Source organism: Cimex lectularius, unplaced genomic scaffold (assembly GCF_000648675.2).
Source record: "Cimex lectularius strain Harlan isolate CLEC.00 unplaced genomic scaffold, Clec_2.1 scaffold33, whole genome shotgun sequence".
Classification (NCBI taxonomy): Eukaryota; Metazoa; Arthropoda; class Insecta; order Hemiptera; family Cimicidae; genus Cimex; species Cimex lectularius.
Window position 1 is genome coordinate 1,851,966 of NW_019392683.1, and position 18,388 is coordinate 1,870,353.

General features: G+C 34.8%; 1 protein-coding gene across 3 annotated transcripts in view; it reads right to left on the reverse strand.

The window, feature by feature from the left end:
• The window catches only part of LOC106662603 (dual oxidase maturation factor 2), a 103,468-nt gene that overhangs the window by 34,115 nt on the left and 50,965 nt on the right, over positions 1 to 18,388 (reverse strand). The window lies entirely within an intron of this gene.

Here is an 18,388-nt window from a genome sequence, read left to right on the forward strand (position 1 = left end):
TAAAGGTTTCAAAATAAGATGCATTCCACTATGCCGATCTTCAAACAACTAACTAAAAACTACTTCTGGCAAGTATTTCCTAATTAGGCAACGGACTTCATCCACAATGAAGTGTGATAAGACCAGTATGACAATATCAGAAAACGAGCATATGTAGATGTAGATGTAGTAGTTGTGTTAGTAAGTGTGTTGGTGTCTCTTCTGCTTCCTTGCAGAATCTACATGTGCCATCTTGGATAATTTCAATTTTCTTTAGATGTCCATTTAATCTACAGTGTCCTGTCAGGAATCCTGTTAGGATTCGTAGTCTATTCCTGCTTCCTTTGACACATTCTGTGATTTCTTTCTTGCCAAAATTGGTTAGAAGATTCTTGGATTGTCTATGTCCAATAAGTGAATTCCAAAGTTCACTCATTTTCTTTTTGTCCTTCTGTCTGAGATATTCGTTAATAGTGAGCCTGTGATAATCAAACACACTACAAAAAAAGCACAGGTGAACATCAAATTCCAGAAAGTAAATAATTTAATAAGGTATCTTGGGGAAAGCAATTTCTTTACCAACAAGTACTCAATCCCTCATGTACTGATGGTGTGGCATTCTGACTCTTGCATGGTGGAATAAAGTTACATAATAGCTAAAATACTATTTGAGATGCATCTCATTAGAAATGAGATCTCCAAAGCGATTTCAAGCTGGAGGAAAATATCTGCTCGATTTCGATCACCCTGTTAAGCTTTTTAACTTATTATTAGCACAGCAAACATGCTAACAATCGAAACACAATACCACTGTCTTACTCTGATAAGACAAGCTGGTTTTTAATATGATTCACAGTGTTTAATTTGAAATATACGGTTTATATTAAAAAAAATCTAAAATAGTATGACAGTGCCATGCCAGTAAATCCAGATGGCTATAACTTATACATAAAAAAACTTGACTTGTCAAAGAAACACGAGAAAAACCCTACTGGCAATAAAAGTGAACAAATAAAACCAACATACTTGGGAGGTATGGTTTCAACTGGCTGGTCCTGATGTGCCAAACGGGTCAATAAATCAATTGATACGTTTTTTTTCGCCTTGAGCTGTTATGAAATTACAAGCCTACACAACCTAGTGAGCTTTTTCAAACCTTTTATTCAATTGATCTAAATCATCTCCGGACCAAATTCGGAAAAAGGGTCCTTCATTGACAAAGAGACGTGTGGAAATAAAGTTGCTGCGAAATGATTGAAGGATAAAAAGGATCCACGCTTGATGAATGCCGGTTAACCATAATAACGTACTAAACCAAGGGAAAACTTAATTAAACGGTAATCGATTAAAGAGTTCAAAGGTACAACTTTTAATACTCAAGGACGATCAAAAGAGGAACGAAGCGTCGCGGTAATGATAATAATGAGGAGCGTTTCGGTCGGAAAGCTTCATCTGTGAAGGACGTTATGGATGAAGAGATTTAGGCAGGCCGGGTCGTGAGCAGACAAGGTTGAGGGGAAACAGATCGATAACATTGTTCCATATCTGGACAGTTTTCTTTGTTGTACCATGCTTTTCTTGAATCGACAATGTTACGTCGACATGAGAATATGCGATCACGAGGATTGATGCAGTGCAATTTTTAAAACAAGTCACAATGGTTAATAATCATCTGTGATTATCTTAGGAATGTCCTTAACACGGATTAATGAGGAAAGTGTAAATAACGTGACACGTCCTCCTAAATCCCGGTTGACAAAATGTGACGGTTAATAACTGACATTTACCGCTTCGCGGGACCTTCGGACTCGACGAGGATCATTCTTTTAAATCGGATTCCCATGGCAAAAAGGCAAATATCTTTTGAGGAGTAAACAAGTGAAAGGGCAAATTGTGCAAAACCCGGTTACGCTCCAGTAACCCCGCCGCGCGGGTGGAAACGTTCATTATCCAACCGAGATAATATAATGCCGACATTGTATTATGTATTTAAACCCGATTTATTGTCTCTTATCGCTAATACACTTCGCAACTACCGATAAAACTAAAACGTGACTGGCGGTGTAAAGTTCTCTGTGTGCATTTGTGAAAGTAATTGCCGTTTGGTGAAGTCAGTGAGGTTCCGTACTCACACTATGACTCATCCATGTGCTAAGAGAAATTCAGTTTTTGCAGTCTGAATTTTATGATCTACCACAAAAATGACGACAGAAGTGCAATTAAAAAAAACAACCCAAAATAAGGGGCAAAAACAATCTGATCTATCCATACAGATATGAGTTCCTTGACTCAGCTGGGTTATATAATATTTATAATTAACCCACTTTTTCTAAATTATTGGACTGAAATTCATACATTCCAGAGTCAGGGTCTCAACAGGCTTCTGTCAGATCAGACCAGATGGTTTGACCCTTTAAACGCGATGAATTTCTCCTGGGGGGGGGGGAATTTCTGATGACCGTTTAATGAAAACGACTCCGTCAAAAAAATTAACACGGCAAACCATATGTTTTGTAACTCACTACTTTATTGTTCACACGTTTCAACCCGGCCATGGAAAACCATCCGAAATCTTGCCTAAAAAGAACGGCACATATACCCAAATCCAGCCACAATAAGAATGGACCGGAGGTTTGGATGATTAAATTTAGCATCTGGGAGGTAAACCAGGCATGAGGCAAGCAAAAAACTTCTCGCAAAATGAGAGGAAGATGGAGTCATAAAAATACTCATCAAAAAGGAAAAAACTGGTATATTTAGACATGCTGACAATCTAGTGGACCAAAGCTCAAAGGAAAGTAGCTACTACAATCACTAGGCAGCATACGAAGACTAGGAAACCTATGTATCACATGGGCAATGCCAACCCCTACAGGTGCACTAGAAATTCTGCTAAACCTACCTCCACTGGAAACATTTATACAAGGAGAGGCTAAGAAAAGCTCATTTAGGCTCCGAAAACAATCAAATTTATTGGAACTAAACAATTCGGGCACACAACCATAATTAACAAAATCAGACACCCATTCGTAGAAATGGAGACAGACTATATGATCCTGGAAACATTCTTTACAACATTCTATAAAGTCTCAACGGACTATAAGTACAAGCCCATGGTATGAGCAATCAAATTCATTAGGGTAGTACACTTCGGTCTTTCAAGCAGAAATGCATGCCATCAAAGCTTGTGTCCTGGAAAATCTTAAAAGAGGTTACACTGGCAAATATATCCTCATAAGTTCTGATAGCCAAGCGGTTATTAAAGCATTAGCGTGAAAAAAAATCATCAATCAAAAAATTAGTCAGTGAATACATCGAAAATATCCAAAACCTGATGGTATCTTGGGTGTAGAGCACAGAGGAATTTTGGGTAATGAGAACGCAGACACACTGGCCAGGGGACGATCTATAAGACCATACATAGGCTCTGTACCTTTACTTGGGATAAAAAAACAAAACAAATATAGAATCCTCCATAGCAGAATGAATCCGAACAAAACAAAACGAGAAGTGGATAAACTCTAGCGGCGCTAGACACAGTAAACGTATGATGAAACAACCCTCACTAAGGCTGGCAAAAACACTGCTGCAATTGGAGAGGGCTAAACTCAGAGGAGTGATAGGTTACTAACCGGTCACTGGCATCTGAGAAAACATGTACATAACATGGGCATATTCAACTATGATGACATGTGCAGATTAAGCAGTGAGGAGAAGAAATAGCTACCCATATCATCTTCGAATGCCAAACGACAGCTTAATGGAGATTTAACCTAACATACGAATAAAATGAGGGAATAAAAAACCTGATACTTCTAAGAAGGATTGACTCGATTGCACTAAACTAAGGAACTAGGAAGGTACAATAAGCCAAAAGGCTGCAATGCCTGAGGAGCACAAACCCCGCTTCCTAGCATCCTCATTACCACCTTAAAAATGGCGCAGATATTGTGTGGTTATTCTGTGACTGAAAAAACCTCAGGGATTAAATTATTAAAACCAAATTAAAAAGCAAACAAAAACCAAATTAAAACCAAACCAGCTGGGCAAACACAAATGGGCAGTTGGAGAGGTATGTTCAGTAGTCTATGTCGCTTCTAGACATAATCGACATTGGCCATCTGATGATACTCACATTTTTTTAAAGTCCTGTAAACATTCCAGATAGTATTTTTTTTTTGCATTGACCGTTTGTCTTCAGCCATGTTTGTTATTGTTTTTTATAATTTGTTCGCTTTAAATTATTTATAAGTTGCAACGAGTTCGTTTGACAAAGTCGAAGTCTTCTGTATATATTAAGAATTTATAATTATAAGGTTTTGCTATTTCGCACTGGTCTATCGCACCGAATATAGTCTTCCTTTCTTCATCATATTTTCTGCAATACCATACTATATGTTCCGCATTATCTATTAGGTTGCATACGGTACACAGATCACTGTATTTCTTTCCTATCATGTGTAAGTATGCATTACAGTTTGACCGTAATCTGCCTATTGTAACAATGACTTGCTTTTCAAACGTTTCTTTGGTGAACCCAAGGAACGCATCCGACTTTCGGAAAGATGGATTTATACCATTGTCCAATGCTTGATGATCTATATCTATTCTGCCACTGGGCAATCGGTCTACTTTTGATAACATTGATGGCATCGTAATGGGATATTTTCAACACTTTTGTACTGATTTTTTTGTAGCTGACTTGGCCAATTCGTCGGTTTTCTCATTTCCTTTCAATGAACAGTGGCTTCTTACCCATAAGAATAGAATTTGCTTTCCTTTATACCGGAGATCATTTATTTTATTTATAATTTTAACGGTCAATTCTGTACCATAAATTGGTAAGATTTGGGGTCGTGACGCTGGATAAGGCACTCCTACAATCCGAACAAATTAATACCTGATTGTCTTCAATATATTCCGCGTATTCAAGAGCCAACAGAATTGCATACATTTCACAAGTAAACGAGGAGGACTCATTTGGTAACCGGTACGATGCATATTTATTATTGAGAGAGTCATAGTATGCCCCACCCGATTTTCCATCCATTTTAGAACCGTCTGTGAATATGATAGTCGCGTTGGGCCACTTTTGGTGGATGGGTTCGCGGATCTTAGGTTTACTTCAGTGGGTGGGAATTTGGAAAAATCTGGTAGAATAATTAAACGGGATCTTTGCATTGTTGAGAAGAATTCGAGATTGAATAAGGGTAGTTCACTTGAATTGATTGGAATAACCTGGGGCATTTCCACCCTAAGATGTTAATTAATGGCTGTTTTTTAAATTTAATAAGGAGATGTTAGAACTTCGATCATCAAATTGTGAATTTTTTGGTAGAGTTGGTGGTGTAAGGAATAGGTTTTGAGGACATATTTTTCTGCTAGCCATTGTCTTCTGATTGATAGCGGGGGTTCATTAGCTTCCCTGTGCAGGACATCGACTGGGGTAGAGTTTAGCGCCCCAACAAGATAGACTTTTTAATTTCCTTCTGTTGAATACAATTTCTTCTTTCTACATTGGGTTGTTTTGGCGCGTAGTCCGGTTGCTTGCCTCATTCCTGGCATTCCCAGTATGTATTGTATTTTTAGTACCCAAGAATTCTTTTTAGCTAGTCTACTCCCTCGTCGCATGAAATTACCTCATGACCTGCGACCCACCTTAGCGTTAACCTACAATTTATACAAACCAGCTTTTCATGTAGTTCCAAACAGGTTTTGAGTTGTTTTTGTAACTAATTCCAATGTTCGCAATAAAAGTCCTCCCAAAGGTTGCAGAACCGTGTGACAGTAGGTGAATCCATATTGATAACCGATCACAAAAGAGTCTAACAAATAAAGTGAAAATACAAAATTTGTGTGGTGATTAGTGACCGTTAATAGATAATTATTCAGAAATCGTGAGATGCGATCTGGTGTGCTGTAGGTTTCAGAAAAACATTTTCTTTATCGTGCCCAGGCACTCTCAACACAACACGCAAGAATGGCACAATTACACAGAAGACAAACACTTTGAGCCCTGAAGATGATATCAATAAAGATCGAAACGTTGGCACGTTAAAGAAAATGTTTTTCTGAAACCTACATCACACCAGACCGCATCTCACGATTTCTGAATAAATACAAAATTATATCATGGTCTTCGACAAACCAGGTTACTTTGAATGACACTTTTTGAAAAAATTTTTCATAAGGCAGATGGTTTTATGTAATTCCCTGGCTTCTTTTTGCTAAAGATAAAGGTGGCCAAAACAGTACGTTGTTTCTGCTAAGAGCTGTGCATCGTGATGTTGATGATGATGTGCGTAACACGGTCTAAATTGAACCTGCACTGGTCACTAACTGGGTTCACCATCCGAACAGTGGCAACAAGTGAGGAACGGGTTTGCAAGTCATAAAACCCGAGAGTGTAGACGGACCCAATGCCGGTTCAACAAGCATTTACCGATTCGCAAACCAACATCCACCATCCAATTTAATGTCTAAATTAGTTCTGTTATCGGTAATAATGCAGCTATGTTATAAATATAAATGAATCTTATCCCCTGTTCATTTTGATACCTCAATCTTTCCGACATTGGTGGACGTGTGGCATGTAGCTTGGTCATGATCTTTAGAGTAACTCCAACCAAAATTACCAAAATACATGTTTCATCGTCTTCAGTAATATTTTGTTCCATTGGAAAGTTTAATATATTGTATTACGTGGTCCGATTGACCAAATAATTTCTTTCAATTAATTAGTCGTTATGTAAGGTATAGGTTGAAATGAAAAGTAAGAGTAACGAGCGGGATTCGAACCTCCGACCTTTGGCTAAATACACCGCTACCACTTGAGCTATCGTCACTTCGATCCATTCGGACACCAACTCTCCATCTCAACACACCTTTCGAATTTTCCTCCTTTTTGCCATTTTTCGAATGTCGTGTAATCAGGATTCGATTCTCGGCGACAGGTTCGAATCCCGCTCGTGACACTAACTTTCTCATTTCAACCAATACGTTACATATAGATTAATTAATTGAAATGTTATAAAAAGTTCGCGTCTGACTGAAAATCACAAAGACAAACCACAGAAATTATGAAAATTTGACAGATACAATCATCATGCCTACTGAGTATTTTTTCCTGAACATGCGAAAAAGCTAATCCGAATATCTGTCTAATCCGAACATGTTTCGATCAGGGTAGAAAATATTTTTGAATAATAATGGTCAGTTATTTTAACTTTGCCCACTAAAACTAAACTAACTAAAACGTACGACTACTGCCAGCAAAATACTAGTACTTTTAGTATACGGAAAATATCTATCTGGCTAAAGCAGTATAGATAGTTGCACATTGAACATAAAAGCTATGATAATGATCAACTCAAAAAGTTTTTTTTTTCATTAAATGCTTGCATTATATTTCCTCATCAGATTAGACAAATTCTTAAACAAATGAATTCGAAATCTTCTAATTTGATGAGGAAATCTAAAGCAAGCATTTATTGAAAAAAGCTAAAATTTCTGTCGATCTTTATTTTTTTTTTTCATTAAATGCTTGCATTATATTTCCTCATCAGATTAGACAAATTCTTAAGCAAATGAATTCGAAATCTTCTAATTTGATGAGGAAATCTAAAGGAAGCATTTATTGAAAAAGCTAAAATTTCTGTCGATCTTTTTTTTTTCATTAAATGCTTCCATTATATTTCCTCATCAGATTAGACAAATTCTTAAGCAAATGAATTCGAAATCTTCTAATTTGATGAGGAAATCTAAAGCAAGCATTTATTGAAAAAGCTAAAATTTCTGTCGATCTTTATTTTTTTTTCATTAAATGCTTGCATTATATTTCCTCATCAGATTAGACAAATTCTTAAGCAAATGAATTCGAAATCTTCTAATTTGATGAGAAAATCTAAAGCAAGCATTTGTTGAAAAAGCTAAAATTTCTGTGTCGATCTTTACCATAGCTTTTTTGTTAAAGTAATTGCACGCTATTTCAATGATCATCAGAGTGGAAGAGGAGGTTGCCGAAATGACAATATGACCGACGTAGATTAGTACCGAGTGTTGATTTTGGACCATTAAATTTGACCCTTTTCCCACCTTTCTACTTTATCCTTCGCTTGTTATCCACTTCGGGATGAAAAGGATAGCAGGAGTTTCCATGACCCGTTTATCTTTTGTCAAAGGAAAAAACACGAAGGGTACTCTCACAAAAGGATTTTGTTTAATCTCTTAATGCGAAAACATTCAACGGAGTGCAAACGTATAGTTTATTATTATTTATATATTTTCGCCGAAATTGATGCGCGGCCGGAATCACCAAGGCCGGGTCGACAATGTTTCTGTATTATTATTCTCAGCGTCCCCTCTGACATTGAACAGTTGGGTTTCTCAAGTAAACTATAGTTCGCCGGTTATTTTTAACCTTCACGATTTTAAAAATAGCCATGTCCTTCTCTGGTCTATATACATCCATGGACAAATCTATCACAATTGGAGAAATAAAGATTCATTATAAGATGACCGGAGGGGTCGAAACCATCTGTTTCATGATCACATTATACGCCTTCTGTCCAGACAAGAAATATTATCCAGAACAAATGAAAATCTTATTTGACACCCTGTAGGTGGCCAGTTTCTTTCTAATATCCTATTCTATCTAAAAGGTTCAGCGACAAGATTTAAGATCATTGATTGATATTCATCATGTTCATTATATACGTTGAACATTACATTGAAGTATTCAATCTTCAGATGTACCTTCTTTCAAAATAAATATCCGGCTTAACGGTAAACCGCAATTGGACGGTCGTTACACCCACATATCCCAATTATTTTCATCGCCGTTAGAGCTGGCCTGACCGCAAAACCGTCGAGGGGAAAATCATTCCGGGAGTCCTTGTCGCGAAACGTCTCGGATCGAATTCACAATGGACAAGGAAAGGGAAGTTCTAACCAGTTCAAGGGGAAAAAAAGGCGAGGAACTATTATTTAAGAAAGAGGGTGCATATTATTTCCATCCTGTCTTGGATTTGACCTTTTTACTCTTTTAAGGTGTATTCTCAAAAATGGAAAGGATCTTTTTTTTGACGTTGTCACGAGGAGAGCTCCTTTTGGACACGACTTACACGATTTGAGGGTCCTTTGAAGGCGTTTTTCCATTGCCATCTCATTGTTTGATTGACCATGATCTGTAGAATATTCGCCAGAGGGTTCGTCTGATAATACAGAGACCAAAATACTGAAAATGGTAAAAATCTGACAGATAAACCTCGTTCTTGTCATACGATCTAGGTCGATTCAATTGAGTAACTAACAATGTACACGACGAACAGAATAACGCACTGACGAAAAAAATTAAATAATCTTTTTTACTTCTTTAATTTGCATCTACAACTGTACATGTATTATATAAACCAAGCAAATTGGATTTCAATTTATGATTGTAACATTACGGGCATTATAACTCATCGGCAGCCGCTCTTGCTAAATAAAACGATATTAATCATTTAAGAGGTCTCTTATCCATATTTTTCAGACATTTACGTGATAATTGTAGGGAATTTGTGTGTTAGTGTGATTTTTTAATTCCCTATGTAAACGTCTGTAAAATGTTTTGATGGATGAAAAAACAATTGGCCATTGAAGATCCCTGTGAAATGTGTGTTTACGTGAAAAGGGGCAGAAGCTATTAGTCTTAAAATTTTGGATTGAAAATGGTAATCTTTGAATAATGGTATATTTGGCCGATCCATAAACTTGGCATTCGTACATCCATGTTTGAGTAGGTATGTGTATGTCGAAAGTTTTGATTTTAATGGTAATTTTAATTGTCGGTTGAGTAGGTAATAAATCATTTTAAATCGTTTGTTGAGTGTTTGTTTTTTAAATTTAATTTTCTATCAAATTTTAAGTCCTAAATAGTTAACTTTGTCGGATTGAAGAACGGTATCATTGTATAAATCTCACGACGGAGTGTAAAGGCGATATGTTGTGACTATGAGGGGTTAAACTTTATTTTCCTAAGATTACTCCATTTTTCAATTGTTGATATGTGGTTTTGTAACATAAGTGAAACTTGTCTAGAAGAGGAACGACTTGTACGTGATGTCTAATAAAGCGGCGTTATCTGCGTATGTGGCGTGCATTCTCATTTTTGGGCAGAAGTAAAAATTGTGTACCGAAGGAAGGATGAATCGACGTCAGGATATCACTAAGTAAGTTGGAGATCAGGAATGCGGTAATCAAAAATTGTTTTAATTTTTTTTTTGATGACTGCATCCCTAATCTCCTGATCTCCTGATCAATACTATTGAAAAATTGTGTACAACAGCGGAGCGAGTATTGACCCTTGTGACACACCCCTGCAAGCACTTCTTCTAACTCAGAAGTCTCCGGCCCTGTTTTACTGCGAAAAATCTCTCCTTAAGGTGTGATTGCAGAATCAGATAATAGGCCCGGGCTAAAAATAATTTTAATTTGTATAACAATCCGCCATGCCATATTTAGTCGAAGGCCAGACATACATCAAGAAACACTCCAGTCGCGTACGGTTTCTGCTTGGGACCCAAAGTAATGAAATCTGAAGCTCTGTGAAGTTGATGAGTAGTGGAATGATGGGTTCTAAACCCAAACTGATGGTCTGGTAAGATGTAGTTTGAAGTAGCAAAAGAGATAATTCTTTTGTAAATTAAATTTTCGAATAATTTAGAAGGAACGGGTAACAAACTAATAGGACGATAAGTTTAAATTTTTATGGTGCTTTGGGATCATTTTAATGTAAGAAAGTTTCCATTGTATGGGAAAGTGTATAGTTCTCAAAATTGCATTAAATAAAGGAGCCAGAAAGCTTTTTTGGGAAGTTCTTGAAGAACTTAATTTAAAATTTAAAAATTAACAGCTGTTAGTGTACATGGGGGGGCCATGATTGAGTAATTGCTGCGAAAAAAAGCAAAATGTAAGAGTGGGATTTTGAAAAACGCTGACAAAATACCTACCGATAAAAGAATAAAATGCTTATACCATTAAAAATACTAATCTTCCTAATATCGGCTATTTTAACTGTCAAATTTTCGCCATTTTCAAAACATGTTCTGCACTGTACTTGCTAACAAGATCCTTATGTATAAACCTTGTAATGGGACGGATAAAATATGGCACAGATTAACTTCTGGCGATGGTGAAAATCTGACTGATAAAAACAACCCATTCTCTATGATGAATCATGATTTGTTGAGTATTCGCTGCCAAAATAAGCAAAATAAATAAATTAATTAAAAAATAATAAATTTTGAACTTGAATAGACGTAATAAATACCGCATTCCTTTCTTAAGAATAACACGATTATAGCTTGCTCATCTCCAATCATCCTGGTATGCCTAATCTCGCTTTTATCTTAGATTTTTGTCAGTTTGAATGCTTGCCCTGTTGTAAAGGTTTTAAATCTATTAGTGAAACTTAAAACAGTACTGTGTAGAGATTAGTGACCGTTAATCGATAGTTATTCAGATATCGTGAGATGCGGTCGGGTGTGATGTAGGTTTCAGAAAAACATTTTCTTTATCGTACCAATGTTTCGATCTTTTATTGAGATCATCTTCAGGGCTGAAGATGATCTCAATAAAAGATCGAAACGTTGGCACGATAAAGAAAATGTTTTTCTGAAACCTACATCACACCCGACCGCATCTCACGATATCTGAATAATTAAAACAGCACAATTATCTAAAAAAGAAGACGTTGGCAAATCAACATACTGAAAATGGCGCCAATATTAATATTAAAAACTTTTCTTTCCATATGATGACCTCTTTAATAAACCAAAATTCAAATTTTCGCCAATTTCAATTTTTGGCCTCTGGGTTATTTTTCGATTGGCCTAACTTGACACTTATAAGTAATAATATTTGAATCTTTAACCGCTTCAATAAATACTGCTTTATTGTCTTAACAATAAAGTATTTATAGCTTATGTCATACACGCACGACTTACTACTGAAAATGGCGCAAATATGCCAGTTAAAACTAGTTTTCTGTATAATAATTTGTCGAATATTTGCATCACAAATTAGCCAAATCTAAAATAACAGTTGGGTTTTAAAAAATTCTTAAGAACTTATAAACAGGTATTTTCTTAAGAAGAAAATGTTTATAACATGGTCTTCTCCAGTCTTCCAGGTCTGCCAAATCTGGCTATTTGGCCGGTGTTATTTTCTGCCTCATTAAAATTAATTAAACTTTGGCCGCAACGGTTTAGGCGTTGATAAGGTAAAGGTCCCGGGTTCGAATCATCGAACATACTTACAAAAGGGCTTTTTGTACCCGAGGTTTCAAATAACCTCGTACTTGAAATACCCTTAAAAAAATTTAAAAAACTGATTGATTTTATCTACCAAATTTTCATAATTTTCAGTGATTAGTCTATATGTCATTCAGTCAGTCGTGAACTTATTACAATATATAATATTTTTTTAAAGACTTTTTAAAGACAAATAAAAGGAAAATAAGAGTTCAGTTGACAACAGTACAGTAGTTGGTCTGTGTGATATTTTGTCAATCGAGTCCTTAAAACCAATTAAATATTGTAATAATGACTGAATTACACATATATTGTACTAATCACAGAAAATTATGAACATTTGGTAAATAAAATCAATTCCTGCTGTATGATGTTCCCGATCATGACCTATTGAGTAATTCCTGCCTAAATGGGTAAAAAATGCTAATCCAAACATTTTTCGGTCGTCGTAGAGGATTTCTTTTTTAAATTAGAAATTTTGTATAGTATTATTACAGTAATTAAATAATATTAACTTTAATAATTTAATTGTATAGTAATAGCATAACCCAAACTTTACAATCGTCAGTGGACTTTTATCCAAAATTGTGACACTTATGGTTTGACCTTTTACGAACGTTTTGGTCTGTCATTGTTATTTTCGATGGTCTGACGCATTTCGACTCTCTGCCGTCTTCAGTGGTAGGTTTTAACTAAAATTATTATTTAAAAATGAAGATGGCGCCAAGGCAAAATTTCGAGGATAGGCAGGCTAACGTGACCGAACGTCCTATCCGATTTCTTTCTCCCATCTTCAGTCCAGGGGTTTTCAATTTTTTTTTTTTTGACCTTTGAAAACCTTTTCCTAAAGCCTGGCTGAATAAAACCACTGAAAACAGCCAATTTAATACATATAAAACCAGTTATCGCTGTATGATGACCTTGGCGTAGAATCTTGGCCTCAAATCAAAGAAGACAATCGAACCTTCAGTAGGCCATCATCAGTGGTTATTCCGTGTGTTATTTTGACAAACGAGATTTTCCATTTAAGAAAATATATGAGTGTCTGAATAGCACACAGACCAACCAGTAGAAAAAGATTGAAACTCTTCTGATAATTATTATTACAGACCTTTACTTTAAATCATAAAATCTTCATGTTAAAGTTTTGCTCATTTTTATGTATATAAACAAGAGTTCTTATTTTGTTCTTTGATTTTATTTACGGTGATTATTTATATAAATTGGTTTAAAAGACCTAATATGACAGCTATTAACTTAGGAGATTAACACAGTCCGCTAATTCTCGCTTTATAGCTGACACAACAGCTACTCAGATCAAAGCTCGGCTTAATTTCAGAATTTATACGCCATTTCTGTAAAAACGTTCTAGACGCCTTGTCGTAAATAAACGTCTAAACGGATCAAGATTGCAAAACGCTGTTAACAACGAAATCTTTCACCCCGGAGCATTTTTCTTTTTAAACAAAGATGTTGAAAACAGTGAACGCCGGCTGGAAATGCAATAAAATAGGCATTTTTATAACTTCGGCCGAGGCGTGCAAGGCCTCTCGTGTAAGACGCACGGTGCAACCATAATATACAAAGCCCAATGTCAAGAAATATGAATTAGGTGCCGTCGTCCTGGGGACTTTATTGAAATTCCTCCGGCGTTCAACCTTTGTTTTACTTCTAGAAAGGCGCTCGCAAACTCGGGGGATCCTTTTACGTAGGCGTTGACGGACACAAAGAGGAAAGTCTTGAACAAAAACCCCGTTCTGGTAAACCTTTTGGCATTTTTACAGGGTCGACGATTTTTAATAAAAAAAACCTGATTTAAAGATGATAAATTTACAAAAATAGACTTCGTAGATCAGCTTGTGATACGTGAAAATCATACTGGATTATTACATCCAAAAAATCTCTTTGCTTGATTTGACCACGATATGTTGAATTTTGCCAAATGGTTGGACTGACTAGATAACACACAGACCAAAATAATGAAAATAGTAAAAATATGCAACATAAAACTTAATTGCTTTACGTGCTACTTCGATGTAGTTTGATTATATTTGGTGAATAGCAATAAACACGATAGACAAAATAGGACAGAAACCGACTGAAAATGATTAAAAAACTTACAAATAAAACAAGTGATGTACGATCGTGAAATTTTAAGTATTTACTGCCAAAATAATAATTATTATAACAAAAACCAAAAGAATAAAGCTCCAATTTCGAAAAGCCAAATTGCGAAGATGGGCAGATCAACGTAATTATTAATAAAATTAATAATTTAAGTTAATAATTTAAGTGATAGCACAACCCAAACTTTACAATCGTCAGGGGACTTTTATCCAAAAATGTGAAACTTACGGTTTGATCTTTTACGAACTTTTGGTCATCCTGTAATTGTTATTTTGGATGGTCTGGCGCATTTCGACTCGCTGCCATCTTCATTGGTGGGTTTAAACCAAAAATATTATTTAAAACTGAAGATGGCGAGAAGACAAAACGTACCTGCCAAGCCACAATTGCTAGGATAGGCAGGCTAACGTACCGAAATATCATATCGCCTGCTCCCTCGTGTTTTTGAAACAACTTCATTTCCGGATTTTCCATCTTCAGTTCAGGGGTTTTCTCAATTTTTTTTCGACCTTTTCAAACCTTCGACTGAAGCCTGACTGATAAAGCCACTTGAAAACTACCAATTTATGACGGATAAAACCGGTTATCGCTGCATGATGATTTGTAGAATAATTTCTACCGAAAAAATATGCCACATAAAACTTACTTGCTTTGCGATGTAGTTTGATTATATTTGATAATTAACAAAAAACACGATTGATAAAATAGGACAGAAATCGACTGACAATGACAAAAAACACTGACAGATTAAGCATTTGCTGCCAAAATTTGAATAATTATAACAAAAACCAAAATAATAAGTCTCCAATTTTAAAAAGCCCTAATAAATACCAGATTCCTTTCTTAAGAATAAAAACTCAATAGCTTGACCTTCTCCCGCCATCGAGGTCTGCCAAATTTCACTGGTTTTATGTGCTTCATTTTTCAATGTTGACCTGAGACCTCTTTCGTTAATAGTAGTTAAAATATTAAACCTGATATAAAGCACTGACGAAATATCGCTCAGACTAACTTTAGGCAAAGGTGAACATCTGACTGATAAAAACAGCCCATACCCTATGATGTAACGTCATCATGTTCTGCTGAGTCTTTTCTGCCCAAATAAGCAAAATAAATTAATTAATTAAAAAATAAATGTCGAACTTGAACATCCTCAATAAATACCGGATTCCTTCGTTAATAATTATAGCTTGGTCATCTCCAATCATCCTGGTATGCCTAAACTCGCTAGATTTTTCTGTTAGATTTTCCTAGTTTGAATGCTTGATCAGCTTTCAGTATAATAGTCAAATTTTTAAAACTTACAATTATATCAAAAAGAACATAGCTGGAAAAAAGACACGCTGAAAATGGCGCGATTATTAAAGGCAAAAATATTTCTTTACTCAAAATCTCTAAAAGTATAAGAAATCTACAAAAATACACTTCGTATATCAGCTTGTGATACGTGAAAATTATATTTTTTTTAATTACACCCAAAGAAATATTAATAAATATGATCAGTAATACAGTACACAACTGCATAACTGATAGATAAATTGAGAAGAAATCATGTAAAATATGTATCTAACGCATCCTTTCAAATAAAATTAAACTCAGATTTAATTTTTTTTAAATCCACTTTTTAAAATAAATAGTATCTGTTCTAACCTAGGACATAAAGGAAGAAAATCTTTTTAAAAACCTATCTGTCGAACCTTTTGGAATTTTTACAGAGTCGACGATTTTTGACAAAAGTATTCACTTATTTAAAGTCTTCAAGGGTATAAAAAATCTAAAAGAATATTTTTATCTAAAAGAATATTTTAAAAAGAATATTCTATCTTTTAAAAGAACGTATCAAACGCTGATATACAAAATTTATTCTTTTAGTACATTACAATTAATTAAGATTTTTTAGTTGAGATAAAAAAGTCAATGGCACGAGCGGGATTCGAACCCACGATCTTCGGCTAGATACGCCGCTGCTCTACCACTTGAGCTATCGTGACCTCGACCACTCGGACACCAACTTCCCATCTCCACCGCACCTTTTGAATTTTCCCTCCTTTTCGCCATTTTTCTTTTCCTTAATTAATTGTAATATATTAATTGGTCAAGCGGACCACGAAATTAATGAATTTAAATGCTTTAATCAAAGTTGCAGTCGTGTTGATAGATAAGTAACAATTGTACAATTTCTGTTTCTAACCCGAATTAAAAAACGTTTCTAAATTTATTCAAAATTTCCTTATATTTTTCTTTTTTTTCTTTCCACCTTACCAATCCCTCAAATACGGCTTTTTTCTTTCCTTCATCAATTGCTTCATTTTTGAAAAAAGCAATTACACAATTAAAAAGGATATAAAATGGTGTACGTTTTCTGAAATTTGCTGGTGTCTAGGTTTGGCAATAGTAGTTTAGAATCACCATAGTACGTTTTTCAATTAAAAAAAAAAAAATTCAAAGTTCATGCTACTAAAACCCCTTACTTCACCAACGTTTACAAATTTACTATTGATCACATCTTATTCGAAATTTAACGAAGTTTTCAATGGTATCAATGGATTTGTCGAAATCCTTTTAGTTTTGGAGTTATCATCGTTTATTTGAAGCAAGGTCGTGAAATCTTAAAAACTCAGATAAAGGGAAAATAACTCCGCAACTGTTGAGATTCGGACCATAGTTTTTGGTTCCGTTTTAAATTAGAATCTAATGGTAAAGTTTGCAACACGAGTAGCCGACACCCTGTATTTAATACATACCGACTCATTAGTAATTATGATCATTAATGTACCAACTTACCAATATGAAAGAAAAGAAAAACTCAGTTTCTTCATCAAGCTTTCAATGAACAATCTCCTCTATCAGGACTTTGAAACTATTATTAATAAGCCCTAATTTTATCCTTGCAAAATATTAACAATTGTTTCAATGTCCTCAAACAATTGTACCTGGTCGACAAATTAACTAAGTGTTTTCTTTTCTTTCAAATTGGCCTTAACCCTATTTTTTAATACAAAATTAATAATTTTTTATGAGGTACGTGTAATTAATTTAAAGTCGGGTGTCAAACGGTTTATAAATCTTCGAGAAAATTTCCCACCAAATATTAATTTAATTACAGCAATAATTAATTTTATAAATCGAATATTTAATTAAGTATTAGACAAAACACCGTTGAAATGAGATTTTATATAATAAAATACTTGGTTTTACCTTTTTGAAACTTTCGTTTTATTTAGAAATATTGTTTTCAAACATTAGCATCGTTCAACAAACAGAGAGCATCGACAGAAAAAATAAATGGAAAATATACAGATTTCTGTCCAGTAACTATTCACATAAAGAAACCTATACTTGGTCAAAATTATTTTATTTATTATGTATTTAATAATATCAAAAACATTACATGATACATGATAGGCCGGTGTATAATAAATTCATTTATACCTATACATGCAGTTATCATTTACTAATAATTCACTACTTTCGTGGTCCGCTTGACCAATTAATACATGACAATTAATTAAGGTTTTTAGTTGAGATGGGGAGTTGATGTCCGAGTGGATCGAGGTCACGATAGCTCAGGTGGTAGAGCAGCGGCGTATCTAGCCGAAGGTCGTGGGTTCGAATCCCTCTCGTGCCATTAGCTTTTTTTCATCTTAACTAAAAACCTTAATTAATTGTCATAATTTACTATGTTGGTATCTTCAGTGGCAGTACATTTTGACCTTTTTTTCATCATAAATAACAGCACGCAATATGTTTATTGGTAGTTTTAAAGAATAAACTGGAAATATTTATTATCACTCCATTATTAGAAACAAGGTGAAGAATTTATCAAGATGTACGTATTTAATAAATTGGAGATAATTTTTACTATTGTAGTATCAACATTTTCTCTTAATTTAAACTTTTCTTATTAATTTTTGCCCAGGGGTTTTCAAGTTAAAAAGTGCATACAGACTATTCAATTTATTTATTTTTAAAAATATTGGTTTAGTTTT